This window comes from Pyrus communis, chromosome 2 (assembly GCF_041283825.1).
Source record: "Pyrus communis isolate YQ-2024b chromosome 2, ASM4128382v1, whole genome shotgun sequence".
Lineage (NCBI taxonomy): Eukaryota > Viridiplantae > Streptophyta > Magnoliopsida > Rosales > Rosaceae > Pyrus > Pyrus communis.
This window is the reverse complement of record NC_142566.1, coordinates 14,030,096-14,038,311: the sequence shown is the minus strand read 5'-3', so window position 1 is coordinate 14,038,311 and position 8,216 is coordinate 14,030,096. Positions and strand designations below refer to the sequence as shown.

The 8,216-nt window shown below is 38.0% G+C and overlaps 1 pseudogene; it reads right to left on the bottom strand.

Moving 5' to 3' along the window:
* Nucleotides 1-5,294: 5,294 nt before the first annotated feature.
* On the bottom strand, nucleotides 5,295-7,551 carry LOC148698606 (uncharacterized; annotated as a pseudogene).
* Between the last annotated feature and the right edge of the window lie 665 nt (nucleotides 7,552-8,216).

Genomic DNA, 8,216 nt, shown 5'->3' with positions numbered 1-8,216 from the left:
AGACACCTTAATGGCAAGATATTGGTGTAGTGGATACAATTAAAACATAATCCACAACGATCACATATAAGGTTACATTTACATATAGTGGATACAATTGGCTTGAAATCCACAATGATGAAATATATAAGGTTACAGTGATAGTTTGCAAGTCTTGTTACGTACATCAACCACCAATTAACTATACAGGTGGAAAACATGAAACTCGTTGTCGTTTATTTTATGGTCACGCATGGCCCTTAATATCCTCTAAGCTTTTTCTTAATTTTGTTTTTCATTGAGGTCGGGCCACAACTAGGTTTTGGTCAGACTCACTAAATTTCAGGGCACAACATACGTGCATCATAATTAGTGAACATTCTCGCTTCTCATATTAAGTTATAGCCTTGCACACCATGCACACCATGCACTCCATATGCATGAAATGGAAAAAATTTCAAAAATTTCTGGAATTGGACACTTGAACCAAAAATGGGAACATATCCAGTATTCTGGCAAGTCAAAAATAAAGTTTTTTTCCACAACACATAGGCCCCAACATGACACACAAACCCTAATTGAACTACTATGCATTAATTTATCTTACAAACAACCCATATATCCCATAAATCATTGATATAGGAACTTGGAATTAAACACCCTACCTTACTATGCTTGTTGAAACTTTAGTTGCCGGAAAAAAATGGAACTTTCCGGCCAAAACAAAAAAATATGTTACAAGCGTCTTATCTTTAAGGATGGAAGAATTTGTTGTGTCAAGTTATGGAAGAATAACATACATAGCTCACATATCTTAGCTAAAACCCGAAAAACCACCTCATTCTTCTCAAGTCTCTCTCGAGATCCTCATGTTCAAAATCAGAGTTATGAGCTCAATCCAAAACATAACTCACTCTTCTCACTTCTCGCCTGACTTCTTTCTCTTTGAAATCAAAGCTGACATATCTGAGCTCAACCCAAAAACCCACAGCTCACTCTCTTGACATCGCCAACTTTGAAATAAATAAAATTACACAATGAGCTATGATTTTTTACTATTCATATGCGGATATTTTCATCATTCGATTTTGTGCATAGAGTGTGCATGGCCGATTTGTCCTATTTTGGTCCCAAGAACAAGAAAATGGCCCATTTGTGTCAATTTCCCTATTTTTTTTAATTTTTGTTTAATGATTTTGCGCTTGTTGAGTTGTGTTATACTTTTTGGTGTTTGCTACCTCTTTGTTACATTTGACGTATGTCTTTCATATGTATGTTTCTTTATCGTCCTTTACAAAATTTCATTAAATAAAAAAAATTCAGGATAATTAATTAAAATCGTATGTAAACTAATAATGTACTAATATTGAATTTTTGTATTGCTTATGTTTGTACTATATTATTATATCGAACCCCAAACTACCAAGTACTGGTTAATTATGAAGCACCTTGGACCCATCAAAAAGTCCGTGCTTCAGCACCCATGCTGAAGCACATGAAACAACATCACAAATAGGTGAGAGTAATGACACGTGGGAATCACACATTTGTTATCCCATAACCAATGGAAGATTTCTCCCAACTTGAAGGTTAATCACAATGCGATAAGTGCTTTGCCAAGCCTTCCGAAGGTCTTTACACCAACTTAACTTTACTTGAAGTCCACTGACTTCATGCATCAACAATTTATATTAATTTTTTGTGACTAGTATTTTTATTAGTTATTTGTTTGACTTTTCAACTATGTGAAACATTAGATAAAATGTAGTATGTAAACTAAAATTATTGAATAAAAAATCATCTGTGGAGCAAAAAATAATCAAGAAAAATATGGAGGCAACACGTGGATTTTTGGGTGAAAAAGAAAATATTACCCTCGAGGCACACCGGTATTTCTACACGCAAGCAGTGGGCAATCATCCCTCAATCAAGTCAAAAGTGCCCAAAATAGGTTTTATTCAAAACATATTTCATCCATCCTCATCAAATCTTCTCCACAAGGTAACCCCAAAATCATTCCTTTTTAATTATATTAATACTTAATTAATTGATTTATTACCTAATTAATTTATTAATTAGCTAACAAATCATAAATCTCACCCAAAAAACCATCCAAGTGGTCGGTCCTCCTCCTCCCAAAAGGGCCGGCCACACCCTTATATAAACACCCTCATTTTCTCCAAAACCTAAGTGCTACACTCTTGCTAAATTCTCTAAATTCTCCAAAAAATTTTCCCTCAAAATTCTAACTTTGGCATTGAACGTTCTTCGGTGAAAGCTCCCCCCCCCCCCCCACAAAAAAAAAAAATCATCATGGGCGCATGAGGTTCTTGGCCTTGACCTAAGGTGTTGTTTGTTTTGTAGGTGCAATTTTGTCCAAGAACAAGGAGGAAGAAATTTGCATCCACAAATTGGTGCTTTCATTGAGAGTTTGATTCACACGCTCGAAGAAGACTCTTGTATTCAACGTTTCTAATTTCTCGTTCATTTGTAGATTTTTTGTACGTTCTACTTCCTAGAATTTTGTATAAAATTCTTTGAATAAACGTAAAAGAAAAATACAATGACAAGAAATTTGAAAACCACAATGAATGAAACTTCTTACGTTCAAGGATTCAGATCAAGTGATGGAGATTGCGATGTAGCCCCACCACGACGATCCACAAGGCTTAACGTGGTGGCGAGATGAGGAACCTTGCCACCACGGAGCACCACAACGATGGTAGGCACATGAACCCACCGTGGTAGTGGGGAGTAGGCCAACTTTATGGCAGCAAACCATGGCCTTATGCCCTGCCACTACAGTAGCCTAAACCCAGGACCAAGGCCAGGCCTAGGCACTGGTAGCAGCTGCCTAAGTAGCCTAACCACGCTGCAAGGCAGGCAAGCCAAACCCAGTGCAAGCAGGCCCAAGATACGTTGACTATTCCTTTGGTCCAGATCCAATGCGTTTCTAGCGCTACACCGCACCCATGTGCCCTGCACGTGGTACGGCCTACTTCCGTGGCCTAGCCCACTTCCGTGGTGTCCTAAGTAGCCCAAGTCGGTCCAAGATCGGTTCAACCGTCTTGCGTCCAAATTTCTAGGCCGACGATTGAACTGGGGGCATTTTCACCCTATTTCTCCACGGATTTAACATTTCCTAATTCAAATCTCGTACCCAGAGTCTACTACACTTCCGCTACTCAAGGAGACACATTTCGTCCAAGCTCTTCCAACCTGAATGGTGAACAACACTTGTCTCGACAAGTCATAGAATTGACAAGCTCCCTCGCATAGCAGACAACCTTGGTGAATCAGCTTTTGCAGCGTACCAAGATGCAACATACCCCAGACGAGGTGTCTCAAAGTAGGACAAGGGCAGACAATAAATCTTTCCAGCAGCGCCCCAATAAGCAGTCACTTGACCAGTCACGAACCGAGCGTTCTGACGGAGTACACTGCTGACTTGGCCCCCGAGATAGTGTATACTCTCGTCTTAGTGCACGGAGGAGCATGCACTCTCAGTTAGGCCCGTGGACGAACATACACTCACGATTGAGGCCACACTCCGATAATCAACTTGAGCAACCTTCCAAGAGAAGTGTTCATTCGCCGCAAGGAGTATCATCTACCTTGTATCGAAGTAGGCAGTACAGTGGACGAAAATAAACAGTCACTCAATCCGGCTCAAGTTCAACTTGCAGTCTGCGAGTTACCTACTCGCCTATTAGGAACATACCACATGCACCTCAGCTGCGGCATAAACGAGCTGAACACATGGAAAAGAGCAGCCTAAACCAGCAGGTCACGACCGGGGGCAATTGAGAGCTTCATTACCCCCATCAAAGGAAAATTCAGGAAGAAGTAGAGAGGCTCCTGACCGAGCAATTGCGTGATTTCCAATGCAACGAAGCTACTGACAAGGTGCTCCAATGAGACATGACCAACATAAGTGGGTTATCTTTCAATGACAAGATCGAGCTGACGAGACTATCCCACATAGATTGTCGAATACAAATATTACTTCTGTTCCGACAAAGGTAGTAACTCAGTCTAATGGCGTGCCAGGGGCAAATGAGTACCAGAATGACACGCCAGCCCAATTAACAAGAACCAGGGGCAGGCATTGTTCTTCACACTCTAGACGATTCAATACTAAAGCAACACATCACTAGTAGTCGAGCATCACAGACCTAGTGGTCCAATTTCTCCTGCTGTACACAACTTGGCCCAAGCCAGCCCCAACTCTATTTTCACAGCCGTGCTTACCTGTTCCATGGCTTGTTGAGTGCATAAAGTTATACTTTTATGCCCTATTTTAGTTAGGTTTTTGACTTAAAATCTTTGTGCATCACAAGGTATTTTGTTGTTTGTATTGTATTTCAAGATGAAAGTAAGGGCTTGAAGAAATCATCTTCTTTTGAATATCTTAATAGCCTCAGATGGATAGTTTGAAGCCCAACCTGCCCATGACCAGACCATAACCCATAAGTGGCCTAAGATCCACCAGAAAAGACGCTTGCAGAACAGCCACCTTGCAAGCCTTGCCCCGTAGTGCTCAAAATGAATTAGAAAATGGGCTATATATGGTTGGAAAACCTTAGAAGTCTTCTTTCTAATGGTCTTTACAGCTTGTGATTTGGAGGTTTTGACAAGAAATTATGACAGAATAAATAGAAGCTGTTCAATTACAAATTTTGATAACAGCTAGTTTTCAGTTACTCTTATACTAAAAGCTGATTGTAATAAGCTATAAATGAGAGTCAATTCAAGGATGTAAATGTGTCAGATGTTAGAAAACACCTAAGCCTTTTAATAGGAGGAAAATACATAGAATCTAAAGGAGGAAAATGAGGAGATACACAACATCAAAGAGGAGGAGGAGTCATCCACCTTGAGCCATTTCTAGGTTCTAACTTTCCTAACTTTTTATGTATTTTTTTTAATGTATTTTGTTATGTTTTTAATTTAGTTTATGGATACTTAGGGCTGCTTTAAAGCCCTAGACATGATTGAATTAATGTTACGATGAAATTTTAGTTTATCAATTTCATTTGTTAGCTAGAATCAGTTTTCTGTCTCAATTGTTTCAAGCATATATTTTCAAGCTTAGCTACCTTGTTTATGTTTTCTTTCTATTAAGAATGATAAGGATGACTGCCATATCTTCGTTCATTCCTTAGCAACGTGTGATTAGGTTCAGAACTAATCATGTAAGCTGATTCCATGAAAATCTAGGATAAATGCCATGTTCTAGGCAGTGGTGGATCCAGGATTTTAAACTCGGGGGGTCCCAATAGTAAAGGTTAAAAAATTTATAGACAAAAATAACATTGAAAAGTTAAATATAATACATTTTATTCAAAAATCATTTGCATAACAATATTACAAGCTATAAAATCCTAATTCAAGCGTCCACGACGAGGTTTCATGGTCTGAAAATGTTCCATGATAGCTTCATTACCAATACATGAAAAAACATCTTTCTCAATGTAAACAACTAAGCTGTCACTCAACCAGTGATCTCCCATTTTGTTGCGAAGTGGACCCTTAATGATATTCATAGCGGAAAATGCCCTCTCCACTGAAGCAGTTGCAACCGGTAAAACCAAAGCCAACTGAACAAGCAAATATACATATGCAAATGTTCGATGCAACCCTTTCTCCACCATTTTCTTAGCAAGCTCATTAATTCCCCGCAATTGAGAAAAATCATTATCAGAACGCACAAAATGAATGTAAATATTAAGTTGATCTTGAAGTGCCGATCTATCTCGATCCGTGAAATCTTTAGGATACATATGAGCAAGGCGAACAAGCTTCTCTTTATCAAAAGCTACAAATGAATCATTCGGACTCAAGCATGCCAAGCAAATAAGCATTTCGGTATTACCTTCAGCGAAGCGATCATCTAATTCTGTAAGTTGGAAATCAATGACCTCGAAAAAGAGCTCCACTTTGTAATGATGATGATTGGTCTTTCTTGGAGCCTTACGCAATGACTTCCCTTGAATGACATATAAATCATCCATATTAGGCACCTCAATTTCATGTTCAACACAAAAAGATGATACTTTATCAACCAAAAGATCAAAATTTTCATCATTCCTCATGCAACGTAGTTGTTCTTTACATGTCTTGACTAAAGCCATTGCATTCACAATCTCTTGATCTTTTTTTTTGCAATGCTTGTGACAAATCGTTTGTAACTCCTAATATGGATTTCATCAAAAAGAGGAGGAACACAAACTCAAAAGATTGTAAATCTTTTAATAACCTTTTTGCTTCACCAGCACTATCATTGTAGCAATCTTCAACAATCATGTCAAGCACATCCACCACAGATGAGAACATTGTAATCAAACTAATCAAAGCACCATAATGTGAATTCCACCGTGTATCCCCAGCACGTTTGAGACTAGTTTCTTGATTTAACCCTTGCCCCGTTTCAAGACAATCATTTTCAATAGCTTTCAAGAGATTTTCTTGTTGTTTCTCTCTAAGTGCATCACGATACTTACATGAGCATCCAACAACATTTACCAAACTATTAGTCAATGTGAAAAAAGCGGCAACATCGGAGTTTTTCTTTGCTACGGCAACAAGAGCTAATTGTAGTTGATGAGCAAAACAATGAACATAAAATGCACAACTTTCTTCATCCAAAATTTTTTTTTTAAGGCCATTGAACTCACCTCTCATATTACTCGCACCATCATAACCTTGACCTCGTAGGTTGGAGTAGCTCAAGTCATGTAGTTTCAAGAACTCATCAATGGACTCCTTTAGTTTACTTAAAGTTGTTTCGGTAACATGTTGGACTCCCACGAACCTTTCAATTACTTGACCTTTGTTGTCCACATAACGCAAAATCACCGCCATTTGCTCCTTTGTTGAAATATCACGTGATTCATCTACCATTATAGAAAAGAATTTACTCTCTTTCACTTCTTTCATAATAGCCTTAATAGTTTCGAAGGCACATGAATTGACAATATCTTTTTGAATTGAAGGAGCTATTAGCTTGAGATTTCCCGGAGCATTTTCCAACACAACTTCCTTTATTTTCTCATCATGATTTGCAAGGAATTGCAAGAGCTCTAAATAATTCCCCCTATTATTCGAAGTGACACTTTCATCACGGCCACGAAAAGGAAGGCCTTGTCGCAACAAGAACTTAGTGCAATCTATTGATGCATTCAAGCAAAGACGATATTTCATACACTCTTCTTCTGATTGTTTGATCACAACTGCTTCAATATGTGTCTTTTGGTTCATTAGATAACTAGCCGCTTCTCTAGCTTTATTGTGGAAACTACCAATAGGACCAACATGTTTGTCAAAACATTCTCTTGCATTCTTCCATTTCTTAAAGCCTACCCCAGTGAAGGCATCGCTTCCTAATTGTGAAAAGTTGATTTTAAAGAGATAGCAATGAAGACAAAATGCCGCATCTTTAGATATACTATACTCCAACCAATCATATTCTTCAAACCACGAAACAACAAATCGTCGCTTTTTCTTTGCATGCAAAGTGTATGGGAACTCATACTTTGTAGGCCTACAAGGTCCCATTTGCAAATATGCTTTGCGGACCTCATTTTGAATATTAGAAGGTTAGTCCTTCATTCGAATTCTTTTTCCCGGGTCTCTCTCAAGATTATTAAAATCAATGTCACACTCATTTTGTCTTGAGCTCGAACTACCCGAACAAGTAGATGGTGCTATTGGCTTTGGCTTGAAAAATCTTTCCATATTTCTTATTTCTAAACTACACATTTAACCAAAAACACAAAACATATACCAATCAACCAATAAACAAAAATTCCATCTAAATTTCAATTATAAAATGAGTATACAAACATAAAACACATCAACAATCATATCAATAATAGACTAAAAATCTCCACCAATATCTAATATAATTTAATTGAGATTAGATTAAAATACCAAAAAACTTACTTGAATTTGGAACCAAATAGTGGTGGCTTGGAGAATTGAAACAAGTGGAGGTATAATATTGGAGTAATGTAATTATAATATGGGATTGGGTGGGATTAGAAATTTAGGGTTTTGAGTGAATATAAGAAAGATGGGGGGATTAGGGGGAAAAGCAGTGGAAGGAACGGGGAAAGGAGAAGTGAAAGGGACAACAGGAGAAGTGAAAGGGTGGACCAATTTCAAACGTTGATTTCATTGGTTTAACAAAAAAAAAAAAAAGGGGCCAAAACACTGCGTTTTGGACCAATTTTTTT